This window comes from Pelmatolapia mariae, linkage group LG23 (assembly GCF_036321145.2).
Source record: "Pelmatolapia mariae isolate MD_Pm_ZW linkage group LG23, Pm_UMD_F_2, whole genome shotgun sequence".
Classification (NCBI taxonomy): domain Eukaryota; kingdom Metazoa; phylum Chordata; class Actinopteri; order Cichliformes; family Cichlidae; genus Pelmatolapia; species Pelmatolapia mariae.
In genome coordinates this window covers 43,901,158-43,920,063 of record NC_086246.1, presented here as the reverse complement: position 1 = coordinate 43,920,063, position 18,906 = coordinate 43,901,158, and the positions used below count along the sequence as shown (strand labels likewise).

General features: G+C 39.3%; 1 long non-coding RNA gene across 1 annotated transcript; it reads right to left on the bottom strand.

The window, feature by feature from the left end:
- Window positions 1–15,624: 15,624 nt before the first annotated feature.
- On the bottom strand, window positions 15,625–17,491 carry LOC134620888 (uncharacterized). Its single transcript, XR_010092156.1, has 3 exons — window positions 17,382–17,491; window positions 16,968–17,043; window positions 15,625–15,692 (listed from the first exon to the last, which is right to left on the bottom strand). It is a non-coding gene; the product is annotated as an uncharacterized LOC134620888 (long non-coding RNA).
- Window positions 17,492–18,906: the final 1,415 nt, after the last annotated feature.

Below are 18,906 nucleotides of genomic sequence, written 5' to 3'. Positions count from 1 at the left end.
CCACCATCTTAGTACTCTTACTTCCACTTGTGACACACTGTATGGAAAACACATCTTCCTCCTCCCATCTGCCCCCTTTCTTGGCCCATGTGGACAAATAGACAGGTCAAAAAAGGAGCAGCGGGATTTGGTTGCTCTGAACTTTTTTACAAGACATGATCTTTACAGCTGAAAAAGTTTTATTGATCGTTACTTTCATTTTTTTTCTCAGTGAGACAGAAATTATTGTACCAAACACTGGTGGAGAAACTTTAAATGGAAAAACATACTGACATCTTGGCCTTTTAAAATGAGCGTGCACACACACACAAACACACACACAGGCAAACACTCTCTGATGCAGTCAGACAGCTAGTGTATGCAGAGGCAGGGTTTCTACCAGGAATCAGCTTTCACTTGTCAAGTGTCTTTAGAAGAGAAGGATTGAAGAGATGGAGAAGAATGGAGAGGAGGAAGGCAGACGAGTGAATGCTCAGAAGGAAATGGGGTTGGATGACTAAGATGCATGCCTTTATAATCCTTTAAATGCACAAAATAGAATTAGGCTAACAGCCTTTTTCTCTCTTCAAGGTTGCCAGAAAAACAATTTTGTCATACAGCCAAACTTGCTTAAACCCTTACGGTTCACCTGCTCACGCAACACTCTGATGAAACCCACAAACGCTTCATTGTGTGTGTATGCTGCCACATGCACACACAAAAACAGAACCCACAGAGGAATTCTCCTGTGGGGTGGAGCCACAGGGTGCTTATTAGGAATCAGAACATAGCTCAGTCCCTCTGGCTGTGATCCAGAGGCTGCTGCCTGATTTACTGGTCATCCGTGTTAGTGTGCGTCTGTGCAGCATTTTTGTATCTGTTGTGTCATCCTGCTAGGAGCCAACTGTGAGGTCAGCGCCCAGGGACCATGCATCTTGCTGACAAAGAGCTGAGTACCTGCTCCAGACATTTGGTCCATCCATCATACTCATAAAGCTGTGATATTCTCTTGCAGGAATTTACAGGAATATGTGTGTCTTTAGGGTGAAATCTGTAATTGACCATTTACCGTAAAGTAGCTTGTGACCCAGTTACAGTATCAATATGTCTTTCTCTGCTACAGACAGAGGGCAACAAAGATGAGTTAAAATTTGGAATGCACTAGACTGGGACAGAATTGGGAAAGCTCCCACAGGTCCTCTAACACTGATGAATATCTGGTCTTACACAAGCATGAGTATGTTTGCTTGTATGTATTGTTACTCATAGCTTGGCTAAACACTCATTTTTGAATTTCTCCAAAAATTGATTAAGTTTTTTGAGATGACTCTCCCAACATGTGTGATAAAGACTGAATCACTGTTTGCTCAAAGGGGTTCCAAATGTTTTTGATGTAAAGTTTTTTTGTTTTTTCATATGCACGTATGCCTCGTAGTGACTGCCAGGGTAAATAATTGCAGGATTGTGTGGCCATTAGACAGTTTCTCAAATCTTATCAAAATATGCGGATCAAGTGAGGAGTACGCAGGTAGAGAGGAGATTAGGTAGACGTCAGCTTTCTCTCACTGATGTTGCATGTCTCTGCTTGGTTTTTTCCCCCTTAACTACTAAACCACAGCTTACGTATCTGAGTTACAGGAAATAGTTCAACCGCAAGGACAGGACACTTACATATGCCCCCTGATGTGTGCAGATGCTACACGTAATAAAACAGAGTGAGTCAAACAGTGAAAGATAAAAGAGACACCATTTTCACTGCACATTCCCCATCCCTGCAGAAGACTTTAATTGAACACAGCTTAAGAAATCCTGAGGTGTGGTACAGGGTTGTAAACTGTCCCCAGCCACATGGGGGTTTGTTGTCTTTCTGAGGCCTCCAGAGCAACAAGATAATGTCTCCTCTGAGAGCCTGAACAATAACTGTCAATGAGTGTTTTATAGCCTCTCTGAGAGACAATGTCAATGATGTCTTTATTGCCTTCACATGTTGAACAACTCGATTTCTAAGTGAGAAAAAAAAAGTCTACTCCTCTGATGCCATAACTGTTGACAGGCTGACATATTATTAAGTAGACATGCTTTCCAAATGTGAATGAATTTTATTACCTTCTGTGTTTTGCTGTTAATGCTTAACATGTATGTCAGGAGCAGTAGCATGATTGCTGTCAAATTGATAGGCATAATTATATAGTGGCAATTATTGTAAACAAATGAGAATGTACTTCGAGATAATTGTTATTTCAATTGTTTTCTTCCCCCCTAAAAGTTAAACCGCACTATTTCTTTCTGACACAAACAGGATGTTGTTAATTGCTCTGTTTGTGCTAGAACAATAGCATGTCTCATCTCTCTCATGCATTCTTCACACATTCTTCTCTCTGTGTATTTATGTGTGTATTGTTATTTTGCAACCCAACCCAGCTACATTTTAAAACAATGTTTTCATGCAAAACACGCATGTCTACACGAGACATTTCAGTTGGTTTTAGGAAAAATAACCGCCTTAAACGGATAGCTCACTGCCTCAATTGGTCACGTGCCATTAAAAAAAATTATTACTTAAAGCAGCGGTTCCCAACCTTTCTTGCGCCATGGACCGGTTTATGTCCGACAATATTGGACTGGCCTCTAAGGTGTCGCGGATGAATACAACAAAATAAAACCAGTACCGGTACCCAAAAAAAGATTTATTCATAACGCACGGGAAAAGACCCGGGGAAACCGAGTTTACGATAAAACCGATTAAAAAAAATAACGATGAAAACCGATAAAACCCCTGAAAACCATATACGCCCGGCACAAAACGACTCACGGACCGGAACCGGTCCATGGCCCGGGGGCTGGGGACCGCTGACTTAAAGCAAAGAATGGCGTTGGTGTTGTGTTTATTATGTTGCCCTCTTTTTGCTTGTTTTCTCTTCTGTTTTTTCTTCTCTCAACAGGTGATCCAGGTGATTTTTTAAGTGCCCTTTCTAACTGTCCCTCTTCCCCTCTTTTTTTCAATTTTCTTTCTTTCTTTCTTTCTTTCGTTCTTTCTTTCTTTCTTTCTTTCTTTCTTTCGTATCCTCCAGTCATGTCTGTCCCGTCTGTAACAACTGAAAATAAAATAAAAATAAATACATAATAATAATAAAGGTCAATCAATTAAATTAAATTAAGAATTTAAGCAAGTGGTCAGATTCCATATTATTATTACTCTGAATGTTTCACGAATCTAAAAATCACTGTTCATCACTTTAAGAAATTCTTACAAATCCAAACTGCCCATGGTTTTAAAAATAAAAATTTTCTATAGACAGAGTAAAACCCAGCTGTTGCTGACGTCCCTTTACAGATGTGTCTTATCTTTGTTGATGATGGGAAAATGATTTTTGGCTGTTTATAAAAAAAAAGACAGAGCTTCAACTTGCTTGTGTATTATTAACTGTGTAATAGGCAAGTAATTTTATGGTAAGCAAGCCTGCAAAATATTTGATTAATCTTGTCGCTCATCACATAGATAATGAGCAAGTCTGATGTTATTTTATATACACAAGGTGTCTTTAGGGACACCAGTAAATAAACTGGTTCTTATATAGCGCTGTTCTACTCTACCTGAACACTCAAAGCATTTTATTCAACTTGCCTCATTCACCCATTCATACAAGCACGTTTTCTATCTCTTTTCTACACAAGTGCTTTTTAAAATAAATAAATAAATCTAACATTCACGCACATAGAGGCTCCAATACATGCACTGGAGAGCAACTTGGGGTTAGTATTATTGGCATTTGGCATGCAGATTGGACAAGCCAGGGATCAAACCACCAACCTTGGGATTAGTAGATGACCTGCTCCGTCCTGAGCTACATCCCACCACTGACGGTTATAAAGGTATAATTCTTGTCTGGAGAAAGAATTGTCATTACTTTAAACAAGGGAATATAGGCATCAGAACTAAATGACAACTACCTGATTAAGTTTAGGAAATTATCATGACTTGTAGGGTTATCATGACTAACCCTACATGTTCAGAAATGACACCAAAAGGTATCCAGCATGTCTGAATGTGACCAAACATCCATATGTTGGTAGGCTGAACTGTACTGAGATGATTACTTATCATTCTGTGTTGTATTAGTTATTCACACGTGTGGATGCTGCATGGGCTTGGCACACAGTTCTTTGTAAGCTATGCCACTTTATTTTTTCAAATAGGAGGGTGGAAACTTTGTGGTCGAGAGACTTATCTTCTTGTTGGACTCACTGAGCATTCTTTGAGGAGGTTCATTTCTGAACACGTATGTTTTTATTTGGTAAAGGGGGAAAAAGGGATTTTCCTGTCATCTTAAGCAGATTAAAAAGCATTCTGTTTGAAAAGCAGCTTATCCCACAGGCAGTCTTTTTTACTGGAAGGTCAGTAGTTTGTATGTTTCCATGTAAAACTGTAGTAGTATCCAAAGCCTGACTACCTTATTTATGTCATCATCTAAAAGATTTAGCCATCATTAGGTGGCTTGTTTTCTACAGAAAAAAACACTTAATTCCCAAGATGAAAATATTCTAGTCCACAAAAGCCAGGAATCACATCTGCAGTGCGTTGTTGTGCTGAATGAGTTACATGAACATCAGCTCTCTTACATGCACGCTGTTGTCTTTGCAGTGAACAGAAAATAGAAACCAAGCCAAATCAACAAAGTAAAGAAGAGATGGTGTAAACAAGAGGAAGAAGAGCAAAACTAAGGGAGATAATTTGTTAAAACGATGGGATGTGTGGTAACAACTGTTCAAAGGATCTGAAGTTTCATGTTGTGAAACTACAAAATTATTAAAACCTGGAAAATGTGCAGATTTATGAAGTGTGGCAGATTTCTCTCCCTTGATCTTCCGCCCTTGCTTTCTTCAAGGATGCAGATGGTATTCGAGACTGAAAACAGGCCGCTCACGGGTTACACATTGTTATTTCTTTCTCCTGCCCTTCATCTACCTTCAGCATTGGTCCTTTAACTCCTCCTCCTCCTCCTCCTTACTCCCACTTCTTGTCTTCCTGACATCTGGTTTCAATCTCTGTTGAGATTGCGAACGTAAGTGGTGCATCAACAGCAATCCCCTCTGTCTTCCTGTGACGTTGTTTCCCAGCAACCTTTAATGAAAGATTTGGTTAAGCAAGAATCTTGGGATGGATTGGGGGTTACAAACGTTTGTATCAGAATGTCATAAATAAAATGATGTTTTATAAGAGTCCCCGCGGAGTGTGAAGAAACGTTAAAGAAATAAAAACAAAATGAGTGGAGACAAACGGCAGGACACTGACCATGACCTTTAAAGAGAAAAGGTCAGAGATCACGATGGAAGATTATGTGTTAGAGCTCATGGGTTAACAGGTAGAGCAGAGAGCAGTGGGATAAAAGGTAAAGAGTTGTTTATGGCTGTTGCTGCTGAAGAGGGCAGAGAAAGGGCAGATCTACATTATCTGGTCGAAGTGGTCTGTCTGTCTGTCTTGGCTTCCTGCTGTGACCCAACTCCTCCCCTCAGGTCTCTGTCTATTATCTATTGTCTGTCACTTTGTCTGTCTCTGTCTGTGGCTGGCCTCAAGTGTTTGGGTCCTCAACACCCATAAATATTTTTTTTAGCTTGGCATTCATTGTTGCTATTTTAACAGAATATTCAACAAAACATATAACACAATACAGACGGTGTCTCATCCGGTGATAGAACCTTCTAGTGCTGCCCTTCCCTAAAGTGTTTTTGCAAGCAAGAGGCAGATTCAGAAAAGTAAAAGCAGCAGAGGACAACATAACATAATGAAGTGCCACCAACCTTGGGATTAGTAGATGACCTGCTCCGTCCTGAGCTACATCCCACCACTGATGGTTATAAAGGTATAATTCTTGTCTGGAGAAAGAATTGTCATTATTTTAAACAAGGGAATTTAGGCATCAGAACTAAATGACAACTACCTGATTAAGTTTAGGAAATTATCATGACTTGTAGGGTTATCATGACTAACCCTACATGTTCAAAAATGACACCAAAAGGTATCCAGCATGTCTGAATGTGACCAAACATCCATATTTTGGTAGGCTGAACTGTACTGAGATGGTTACTTATCATTCTGTGTTGTCTTTGTTATTCACTCGTGTGGATGCTGCATGGACTTGGCACCCAGTTCTTTGTAAGCTATGTCACATTACTTATTCAACTAGGAGGGTGGAAACTTTGTGGTCGAGAGACTTATCTTCTTGTTGGACTCACTGAGCATTCTTTGAGGAGGTTCATTTCTGAACACGTATGTTTTTATTTGGGAAAAGGGGGAAAAAAGGGATTTTCCTGTCATCTTAAGCAGATTACAATGCATTCTGTTTGAAACGCAGCGGAGCAGCAGCAGGACAATATAACATAATGAAGTAGTTTTCAAGTTTTGAACAGGCGCCAGTGTGTTGAATTTAATTTATTACAATAAATAATCCTCCTTTTAATATGTAGTAATATTCAGGGACACTAAAATTAGGCTAACACAAGTTTATGTCAGACAAAGATTAACATTTTATTTAAAGCAATATATCAGTAAAATACAATAAAATTATATTTCTCAACTAGCTACATTGCTGTATGTGTCAAGTGGTCCTAATCTGGAGTTTTGTGTTTCATGACACTAGCACAACATTGAGTAAAGGCCAATTTTTACCAACCGTCCTTGCCTGGTGCAAGCTGACATGGCTGGGATGAAGGCATTACTGTTATTCAAACACTATTTCAATGATATATCAGTATAGAAACTCAGAGAGGCCCAGATTATACAAACAGAGATGTTGCATTAGCTTGAAAAGATGAGACATTCTGGGAAAAAAAATTCAAAAAACCTTGTTTTGATTTCTTTGCTTGACTTCTAGTTTGATACAAGCCCTGTCTGAGTGGGGATACCTATTGTTCTGATGTTGTTGTTTCTATACCTGTTGGTGAATACTGCATCGTTCCCTTGGTGCCAGTGTTAAAATGGTGACTGTGCAGTTGGAGGGTGAGACGACGTATGAGTGACCACAAACGGGGCTGAACTTGTGTCTGAAAAAACTGAACAGCAGCATTGTTCAGATGAACTTCCTTTGTAAGTCAAAAGTTGGAACTCATTCAGGGACCACAGCATAGAGAAAAAGTTTGAAGCCAAATAAATTGTCTGCGTCTCTCATTTCAACTCAAACTTTGACATGACCAAGCAGATGACTCGCTGAAATGCTGGAGACAAGAAAAACCCTCATTTTTTAACCTCTTATTGTGAACACATGTCTAGCATTTGTCACAAACCAAATGTCTTGAAAATCAGTTGAAAATTTCAACAGTACTGTGTAAAACTCTTGACCCACCTTTCATTTCGTTATATATTTCTTCTAAGCAGCAAGATTTTCTTGGGATATTTTTGTGGTCTTGAGCAACAGTTCTCCAGGCTTTCTGGAGGTCTTTCAAAGTTTTCTTTGGAGATTTTCTGCTTCTTGAAAAAAAATTCCAGTGAAGTCCTTGTACCTAACCATTTTCAGATTTTTACTTTTTATTTTTTAGTGGTTAAGGCACTTAACACAGGCCGTTCTTCCCATTTCTCTAACATAAATCTTCATTAAATAGAAAAGATTAAACAGTGTGACAGGCATAAAACAGTACTTTTGCACCAACAAGATGATTACCAACGAGATTTAAGCTGAAAGCTTGATATACTTTAGCATGACTTGCAATGTGTCCTTGAAAATTTTGAGAAAACTTAATGAGTGGAAGAAAAAATAAATAGTTGCAGGCCAAACAAAAAGAGAAGAAAGTCATGTCCTTAAAAAAGAGTGAATAATCTACCTGACACAGGACCTGACATATGCATCTGGCTCTTCAGCTGATCCATCCATTGCTGAAGTCTCATCATCTCCTTTGAAGATGGCTGTCAGGAAGCCATTCCTAATGAAGAGAAACAGGAAGGACTGAGGTTGTCAGATTACACAAGAACTGTACTAAAAATTTGAGACAACAGGTTTGATGGAGTGATGAATCTAAATGTGAAATTTTTGTCATCAGTATTTACAGAGATGTTCAGAAGAGAGGTACAACAGTGAGCATCTATCTGCAAAACATAGCCGAGGCTCTGTAATCGTTTGGGGCTTGTGTTTCAGCCAGTGGTGTTGATGGAAATATGAACACAGAAATGTACTGTCAGATTTTTATCCATAGTGTAATACAATCTGGAAAGGATCTGATTGGTGAATGCTTCATTTTTCAGCACAACAATGATGGAAATAAGAAATTTAGGAAATAAGATGTGGACCCGAAAGTTAGAGAGAAAGAAGGGTGGATGCTTTTGCTAAGGATTGACACAGAACAGCATGTGTCCATTTTGAGGAATCCAGCTGGGTAAAGTCCTGTTTCCTTTACCCCGTTTTGCAGCAGCATTGGTCACCAACCCACAATCCTTCATTCACATACGGACACGCAGTTGCAGGACTCGGTCGGGGCTCTCGTGGCTCTTACCTAAAGGAAGAGAAGCAAATGCAGAAGCACAGAGACACACAGAGAGACAGAAGCAGGGGCCTAGGAGCTGGGAAACGTAGCTCTGACTAGGAGAGAAGCTAAACTCAAGCAGAATGTGGGCCAAGTTCCCAGGAGAGAGTGTGTGTTTGATTTTTTTTTAATATTTATTCACAGAAGCACCATTTATACAGCTTGACCGGCGAGGTGAAATATGAATGCGATCTGCAGTAAGTCTGTTGAATCTCATGGCTCAGAGTGATTTAAACACATCTGAATGTCACTGGCTTTTTCTTGCAGCTGCCATAAAACAAGATAGCAACAAACTGTCTGAGCAAAATGCCTCTCCAGACAAACTGTCTATTTAAATTGTGTAAAACATGTCGGCATTTGTTTGTCTGACTGCCTGATGACAATTGTATTGTGAGAAGCGCCATTTAACCGTACTGCAAATCATGTACTTACTGTTCCTGTCAACTGAAGCATAACATATGGCAAACACATACTCCAGGCAAAGTATTTTTAAGATAAAACATCTGTGATATTTCTCAACAGTTATCTTCTGTGATGTGAAAAAATATGTTCAAACAGAAGAGGATAACTTTTTTCATATCTGAGGACATATTTAAATGTTGAAACAGTGCTTGTAACATTTTTCATAATTTAAATTATATTAAAAATACATGGACTACACCCCTACATTTATCAAACCTTGAAATCTTGAAAATTATAATCAAGGTTTCCACATTAAGCTGACATGGTGTTGTGGTGGTTAGCACTGTCACTTCACAACAAGGAGTTCCTGGGTTCTCCCTGTGCCCCTGTGGGTTCTCTCTCAGTGCTCTGGCTTCCTCCCACAGCCCAAAGACATGCATTTTAGGTTGAGTGGCAATTCTTAATTGGCCCCTTTATTAGCCCTAAACAGACTGATGATCTATCGAGGGTATACCCATCCTCTCACCACAGACAGCTGGTACAGACTCCAGCCCTCCCTGTGACCCTGAATTGGATAAGTAGAATGGGCGGTCTCCTTCTCTCCACCCCAGGGAAGAGGGTAACACTACCTGGGTCTGGGTGCAGTTTCCCCCTCCAGGGGCAAGGGTACCTATACCTGGGGTATAGAGTACACTTGGGGAGTGTGATTGTGTGTACAGTGTCTATTTATGTCTGTCTCCACGTTGGGTGAGTGCTGAGTAATTGCATATGAGAGCATGAGGGTGGGAATAGATGTTTGCATCTGTGTGTGCCTGTATGTCTGTGTCTATATGTCAGGTCGGGTATCAGACGCCACCTCTCTAGGGACATCTCAGGCCCTCCAAGGTATGGAGGCCTATCTTCCCCCACCACTCCCCCTGCCAGTGGCAGACGCCCTCAGACATCGGTGCATTGGTGGTTCTTTGTGTCCGGGGATGGGCGTCCAGGTACGCACAGGCTCACTCCTGGTGGCTGCTTGTCGGGGCCTGGAGCCTGGGGCTCGCTCGGACCCCTTAGGGTGGGGTGCCCTTGGCCTCTCGGTCTGGGGCTCGGTCACTCTGGCACAGCTGGCTGCCGGGGAGCTCACGGGCATGTCACTGCAACCCCCCCTGGCTTCTGCTCCGCGGCTGCTGAGTGACCCCTCATCTGGGGCTCTCCTCAGCTCTTTCCGGGAGAGTGACACGGCTGCCCCTTCGTTGGTCTTCCTTGGTCTCTTGTGCTCTGAGGGCCTCTGGATGTCTGGAGCCTGGATCTCCTCCATACCTGCTTCATGCCCTGGAGAATGGGACTGTGGCCCCCCACACCCTCTAGCAGATCATTACATGAAGGAACCTTTTAAACACAAGCGCGTTCATGCTCACAGGTGTACACACGGGTGCTCACAGACACAAACTACACCCTTTTTGGCTCCTACCTCAAAGCACACTGTGCGCTGTCGATCCTACGTGCTGCACAATAATATTCAATATTTAGTATTTACTGTTATATTCACATAGATCATCGCGATGATATTGTTTATTATATTGCTCTCTTTTGTTGCTTGTTTTCCCTTTTTTCTTTCTCAACAGGTGACCAGGTGATTGATATATGTATTTTTTGTATTTTTGTCTGTTTGTTATGTTGGTTTTTGCTTTTTGCCCTTTATCACCGTTCCTCTTCCCCGCTGTTTTTCTTTCCCTCTTTCTTTCTCCCTTTTCTTTCCCCCAGTCATGTCTGTGCCGTGTGTAGCAAGTGAAAATAAAATAAAATAAACAATTAAAAAAAAAAAAAAAAGGATAAGTAGAAGAAAATGGATGGAGATTGGGTTACACATTAGGTTGCAATAATTCATAAGTAGAAGTCTTATTTTGTTTAAACTGCTGTGGGTCTTGTCTAGTGAAGTGGGTGGTGCCATCATGCTGTAAGACATTCAGAAAAAGGGAGGCTAAAAATACCTAAGAATTGGCCAAAAAATATGTCCTAAAATATAATAGAATAACTCTTTCCAATGTAAAGAAAATTATCTAAAAGTAGTGGAAATTTCAAATGACTGCCAATTTGTCCATGACTGGCATGCACCCCAAAACATAAAAGCAGTCCTTTTGCAATGTGAAAAGAAATACAACTTCATCATCATGCAGGTAAAGCCGCATCTGTTGGTGTCAAAGATCATGTGTCTGAAAGTGACACATTTGACCGGCATGGGAGGCATGCCAGGAAAAACCTTAGAGAGCATGAGAGCGAAACCAAAGTTTGACAATGAACATACAGCCAAAGATCCGGCTGTTTGGAAAAGTGAACTCTAGACAGATGAATCAAAGACAAAGGTTTTTGGCTGCAGTAACAGCATATATTTTTGTCTCAGGCAAAGACAGACAATAACCTTTTCATACCAGCTGTGAAGCACAATGGTGGAAATGTGGTTTGGGGATGTTCCACTGTCTCAGGGACAATGCTGCTTATAGTTATTGATCCAGCAATGAATTCGGTTATACCACATTTTTCCACAGGCCCCGCATGAAAGACGATCGGATGTTGAGGCGTGCCATTATGTCAAAAAAGGCCAACATTTTCCATGATGTGTGCTCTCTTTTCCCCATTTTTGCACATTTGCTGGATTCATAATCTTTAAAACCAATAATCTATAAATGAGATAGATTTACATTTATTTACAGAACTTGTCAGAACACTGAGGGCCACAACAAACACAGACTATGGGTTGCTTATTTTGGTGATGAGATCTTCTTCTAAAACATTTATCTTATTTTATTTACATAACCAAGTTATTTTTTTCTATGAACCTCGTTAAACTAGCTGTCTCTCCGTAAAATAAGTCGTGTCTGTGCTGTTTAATGATAAAAATCTAATGTCAGTCTCAGTAAATAACATAATTTATTTGGCTCATCTTAAGTTTATTTAAACTGTATGTGATCATACAGTCATGTTAAAATGAAAGTACACCCTATTTCAGTCCTCTTGTTTTTGGGTATGAGGATATAATTTATCTGGCTATCCCAGCAAATCCCCAAGGTCAGAAACTACTATGAACAGATAAAGCCAAAGTGAAGACCGTCGGCTATAATGCGCAGCATCATGTTTGAAGAAAACGAAACACAGAATATCAGCAGTAACACCTCATACCAAATGAAGCATATGCCAAAGTTCAATAAGGAAGATCTGTAGTCACTCATCTGTCTGCTTCCCAGTTGTTGGTGGCTAATCTAACCCTTACATCACTTCCGCTTTCCCACGCTGTCAAGCTGATTGTGAGATCATGGGTCTAGTCCAATCTGCTTTCTGCCAGCCTTCTTCAGGCCAACCAGCCTTCACTCCGCGTACTTTAAATCTCACTACCCATCTGTCATTTTTCCTTGCAGTCACCTTAGTACAACCCACCTCCTCCCTATCACCGCCTCTCATCACTCAGGCTCTATTCAAGCCTCCATCTTCATCTCCACCACCAGCATCTAGACTCCGGGGGATCCTGCCCTAATCCCTATTACTGCAGGGATTCTGTTCTGCTGTTCTGGGCCATCGGAGTCTAACAGCCAAATACCTCAAAGTGAATTCTGTACATCATAACTCATGTCCAATTTCTTCTAATGATCTCTCCTTATTGAACTGTGAGCAGTTGGTAAAGAGCGGTGGTGAAGGGTTGAGGTTTTGAGATTGTTTCGCAGCCACAGGACTTGGACACCTTGCATTCACTGAATCGACCATTAGCTCCTCTGTATAACAAACAATTCTAGAATCAAATGTGAACCATCTGTTTGACAGCTAAAGCGTGGCACAAACTAGATCATGCAACAGAACAATGGCAGCGAGCGTGGCAGCAAATCTAAAACAGCATATCTGAAAAACAAAAGAAGAAGGTGTTGCAATGGCCAAGTCAAAGTCCAGACCTGAACCCAACTGAAACACTGTGGCAGAATCTTACAACAGATTTCAGTGAACTGAAGCAACCTTGTAAACAAAGGTAGACCAAAATTCCTCCTCAGTGATGTGAGACACTGATATATCCTGATATTTAAAACCCTTTACACGCTTATAACATGATATCTAAAATCTCAGAGCTGAAAAGTGTGTGGTGCCATGTTTGCATGACTGTATTGGTATCATTTGCACAACCTAACTTGTCTAGCTGCTCAACTAAAAACCGTAATATTGACTGTGTAAACGACTGCCTTCTAACGAGGGACATTTTCTCCAATTCAATACATGTAAATACATGCATTTCTACATGCATAAACATCAATCAAACTCCACCCGAACTTCAACTGCACAATTAAAAACAGGCCTGTCTCTGAACATGTCTCGCATGCGAGACGTTTTACACACAGCAGATATGGTTCCTCATTTGTGAGAACATCCACGACACATGAAACTACTTGGCTTCTAGTATTCGTACACTAAGTGTTTCCTGTCTGAATTGCGGGTTGCCACAGAGCAGCTGGAGAATGTGCGGACAGAGACTGAGGTTTACTTTTAATTGGGTCTGGTAATCCTTCTGTTTATGGCCTAATTATAGTAGGAGGAGCTGTCACTGCACATTCCTTTAAAACGTGTGAGGGTGTTGTGTAAGTTCACTCCACTGTAAATAGGTTTCTTTTTGCAGCATCAGTCTGTTTGTGTAATTAGACCATTAATAGCTGCTTGATGGTTCCTGTTGATATGAATACTCAAGAAAACACACACAACGGTTACTTATCTTTCACTCAGCAGGATGCCAAACCACTCAGACCTCAAAAGTTCACCACCCTAGTGACCTAAGCAGCTCTATTTAACTAGACATTTGCACTTTTATCCTCGGCAGAACTTGCACGCAATCAAACTATTTGTTAGAAACACATTTATATTACTTACTTATTGTTTTTCCTTTTCTTTTCAGTGTTTGAATAGTTTTGTTTCTTTGTGTTTGTTGCATGTGTTTGCGGTTCCTATGTTTGTGGTGAAGACCAGAACTTTGTTACTTCTGACACTCAGAGCCTGGGAAAACCACGCTCGTACACTGTAAAATATAACTTGTTGTTTCAACTTAAAAATATGAGGTAAAGGGCTGCCTTAAAATTTTAAGTTAAGTCAAGAAATAGAGTTTGTTCTTATAACACAACCAATTGTTATCTTAATGAAAAATCACATGTTGTCTAAACTTTCATCTTAGTTTAGTTGACTGAGATTTATTAGTCAGTTCAACTCCTTTAATTGTCATCTTTACTTGGGAAAACCCTTTCAGCTAAATTAAAATAATCTATTGTTTAAACTCTTGTCCTAGTTCAGTTGACTTGGGTTTTTTAGTTAATTCAAATACTTTAGTAGCTCTTTTAACTTAGGAATCTATTTTAGCTTAACTAACATAATCTGTTAGCTAAGTTGATTTAAGTTTATTAATTAACTGAGCTCCTTAAGGTAGCTGAGTGAACTTGTAAATCAGTTTCATTTTAATTATCAGAGTTGATTGACTGGATGTAAAGAAAAATGTGTATTAAACATCTTAAGTTTTGTTTTGTTTTTTTTTGGCTTTCTAACATCCATTTCAGCAAAACTACCTGTTAGGTGTATCTTAGATCTCAGGTTTAAATATCTACATTCCTTTAAATTAATTTTCTGTTGTTTACAGAAAAAAAATAAAACCCCACAGATTCCATTAAAGTCTATCTGATCATTTCATACAGAAAGTTTGTTTTAAGAACATGACAAGACAATTACTCATGAGCACCCAACATTCACCATTTATTGTGCCATCTTAGTCATCTGAGAAACAGAAAAATCAGTGGCGTAGCTCATCAGGCTCACAATCCATCAAAACTCAAAGGCTGCTCCCTGTGAAACAATAAATTTGAACTTGGTCTTGAGCCCAGTTTGGGTGAAGATGAAATTCTGACCAATACTCTAGGAGCAGTAGTGATTCTTGTGAAGTAACAACATAAAGTCTGCATTAATGTAATGTATCAACGGGACACTTGCTATTTTAGAAAAGTTATTCTTTACATTTACAAAATTTTTAAACTTCATTGTGCTCAGTCACACCTGTTAGCATAAAACTTGAAATATTGAAATAGTACAAAACCTTTGATAAGTGACAGTAAAGATCAGTTTATAACAACTAAGACATCAAACTCTTGTATTTGTCTTGGTTTACAATTGCAACAAATTCCACAGAACCAATATCTCTGAAAATGAGTGCATGCTTCTGAAACATTTGATAATATGAATATTTCAGAAACATCAGTTTGAGTCTGCTCAATTGCAAAACAAAGGAAAAACTACTGACTTGCATGAGATAAGCATCTGCAAAGTCCAGCATTATATTGTTGTTCACATAAGTTTCTTAAACCATGAACAAATGAGTAATTGTCTAATCTGGAATGTAAAGTGTAGTCATTTAGTGACATACAAAAGTGAGAATGAGAACTTGCAAGAATAAAAAAACAAACAGTAAAATAAAAACTGTCCTTAACACTAAGGATCATACAATTACAGTTCTGCATGGCTTTCTGCAAGAGTCTGTTTCTTAGACCATGCACTAGTGAGATGCACTGCCTTCCACCAATGTTCATTAGGATGTTCTGAATGACTTCAAAGATGTCCTTAAGTTCCTTTGGATAGTGTATGTTGAGGGCAAAAAGAAGGCCCATCAGCATGGAAATGGCACTTGAGACATCCCTCAGATTAGACAGGATTACTGCTGCCTCAAGGACAACCAACACATCGATGTCTTCTTCTTTCACCATCGCAATGCCAACTTTCATCCTCTTAGAAAACGTGTCTTCAATACCTGTCGGCTATAAAAGGGTTCAAAGACAAAAAAAAAAAAAAAATTACACAATTACAATTACACAATATCCCTTGTGCTTAACAATTCATGTCTTTCCAAAGAAGAGCCATACTGATGCTTTGGATGATGGTGATTGGCTTTGGGTAACACTTATTAGTTGTTAAAGTTTTTTCAGAATGAGATATGCACCCCCATGTTACAAATCCATTTCTTGCTTTAAACAAAGACCATGTTCATAAATAACTGAGCATGTCTTCAATTGCAGAATTCAAACAAAATTTTCAATTTAAATGGTAAATGGCCTGTATTTGTATAGCGCTTTACTAGTCCCCTAAGGACTCCAAAGTGCTTTACACATTCAGTCATTCACACACATGGGTGGATGACTGAATCGTGACTCAAGAGTTGACAGTTCGTCTTATAATTGGAAGGTTGCCGGTTCGAGCCCTGGCTCCGACAGTTTCAGTCGTTGTGTCCTTGGGCAAGACACTTCACCTGTTGCCTACTGGTGGTGGTCAGAGGGCCCGGTGGCGCCAGTGTCCGGCAGCCTCGCCTCTGTCAGTGCGCCCCAGGGCGGCTGTGGCTACAATGTAGCTTGCCATCACCAGTGTGTGAATTTAAATCTACTTATGCTAAATATTGGCTGTGCTCTAAACCAAATCTGGCTGAGAATACATGAAATGTGCAAACTGCAGCTACACTACAGGATCAGATTATGGCTCCATAGACAATGCTTCTTTAATCAGTTTATTGATTAAAGTTTATTTTTTCCTCCTATATTAACAGCATGAAAAAAGAGCATATAGACATGGCTGAACAGGTTGCATAATTGGCACTGAATATCAACATCCACCTTTACCCAGCTGCCCAATGACTCTCGGCCAGTAACCTTTAATTGCTTACCCAGTCTACAGTCTCTTTTCCAGGGTCCAGGACATTTCACCAAAGTATTGCCCCCCACAGCTGTAGCAGCCACTGCAGCCCCTTAAATATCCTAATATCTCTGCCATTACAATATACAATGTGAGAAATCAAACGTAAAGCTGAAGTGAACAGTACAGCAGCGAAATGTCAAAGACCCTGGTGAAGACATGAATAAACACAAGACACTAATAATATCAATGCTAGCTTGCCAGTTAGTTTCTCTGAAACCCAGACCAAATCCGGTGTCAAAGATCTTGTAATAATACATTTGGTGAGGAAAAAGTACACATGTACTTTTTAATTTAAAATCCACTGTGGTGCTGTCATTATTAAATTTACTAAAAGAAACAATGCTAACCTTCACAGTCTTGAAGTGTGTGAGGGATCTTCCTTTAGAAAATGAGGTCCTCTGTCCTCTTCCTTTGTGTAGGGCTCTGGTCAAAGAAGTCAAAAAGAAAACAAAAACACTTTTTAAACAGTGTTTATGAAGCATGTAGACAGCTCCAAATTCACAGCTTTTTGATGCATAATTCCATCAATATATGATTATCATTGGAGATTTTGAATCAGGCTTATCAGGACATTCAAGTAGAATATGATATCCAACCTACCACCAATATACACAGATTCTGTAAAAGTTACCACACTAAATGTCCAGTTGTGAAATATGATGACAGACTTTACTTATCAGCTTTCTTTCAATGAGTTCATCAGTTGAACTGGATAACCTAAAACTTAAACAAAGGATTAGATTTCGCAGTTGAACACTTACATCATCTCCGAAGCATCTTATGAGCCTAGTTAGCCCTTCTATGCCGCTCTTGATTTTGTACAGCTCCACGAACCTCTCCATAATGGTCAAGCACAGCAAAAAGGAACCCTTTCAGGTCAACAGATGTAAGACGGGCAAATTCTGCTTCAACCTGAGCAATAGAAGAAGAGGGGTGGAGAGTACAGGCAGAATTAAAAAAAGATTCTTTGAGACCCAAATTTAAGCAAACAGTCATCTGAGGCCCATTAGAGAAAACACAAACACACAAAAGCAAACAAACAAAAAGATGCACTTTACCTGCCGTTCAGCAAACAAGGAAGTTCAGAGAACAATAAGCTCTGTCTTGAAATCTTTTAAAGTAGAATGATTGTGAAAATGACTTATGTGATGTAAAACTTTAGTAAACGTGTGATTAAAAGAACACTGAGTAAAAGGACAAGTAACAATTTCCTTATTCCTCAGATGTTTACCTTGATGAGCAATACTGTTTTAGTCCAACTGCCTCATTAAAGTTACACAACAGGCTTTTTACATTAAAGCCAGCAAGTCCATTACATACTCCCTTTTTAGATCTGAAATACTGTGCAGATTCTGTGTATATGTAGTGGACAGCAATTTACCCCAAAGAGCGCAAAGTTTGCAAGTCCACCTCATTTAAATGACAAAGTCAAATGTGATCATCTAGACCTGTGAAAATAAATTAATGACAAACTTGCAGTTATGGATGTTATTACAACCACAAGAACCTAAACAGTCTGCTCCATTGCTTTTGTTAATGAATCATTTGTTGGTAACACGTCTGAATATTTAGTTTATGCCACCTGCATGTGATCATCAATAGTGCCATATTACTTCTTAAGAAGTACCCTGACACTACAATCTTTATATCATTTGTTCTACAGAGCTATTAAATTACAATATAATCTGAGGTGTTTCCAGTATGACAAAATGCACAAATTGTAACTTACCATTTGACTCCACTGACAAAAATAAATCCCCAGCATCAAGTTTGGCTTCACAGACCTAAAATAAGTAAAATAAAAATATATGTTATAATTATATTGTTTTCGCCATTTATTCATGTTTGCTAATTTTCTGACATATAAACAATGTTAGTTTTGTTACAATACAGAGAATGCAGTTTAATTAAAAGGTAAATTATGCAAAAAAAAAAACTTCTGCAGTATACCATGCCAAAAATCAGTGTCTCTGATGCCAATTATTTTATCACTACAGCTCGTTTAGTATGGAAACTCACACAATCTAGTCATACTGATCAGAAGAGTTCAAAAATAAGTCAAAATAGTGAACTGTTGTTAAGCATAAAGCATTTCAGGGTAACAAATAACTGCACAATATAATTAAAGCAAAAAATAAGCACACTGGAGGACTATCTGATAAAAACTAATATAATGCTGGTTTGTAGACCATATTTTGTCTCAGTCCTCAGTGCACTCTTGCAGCTTAGCATGCAGCAGTTAATAACACCTTAAGTGATTACATAGGGATAAACAGATGACAACAA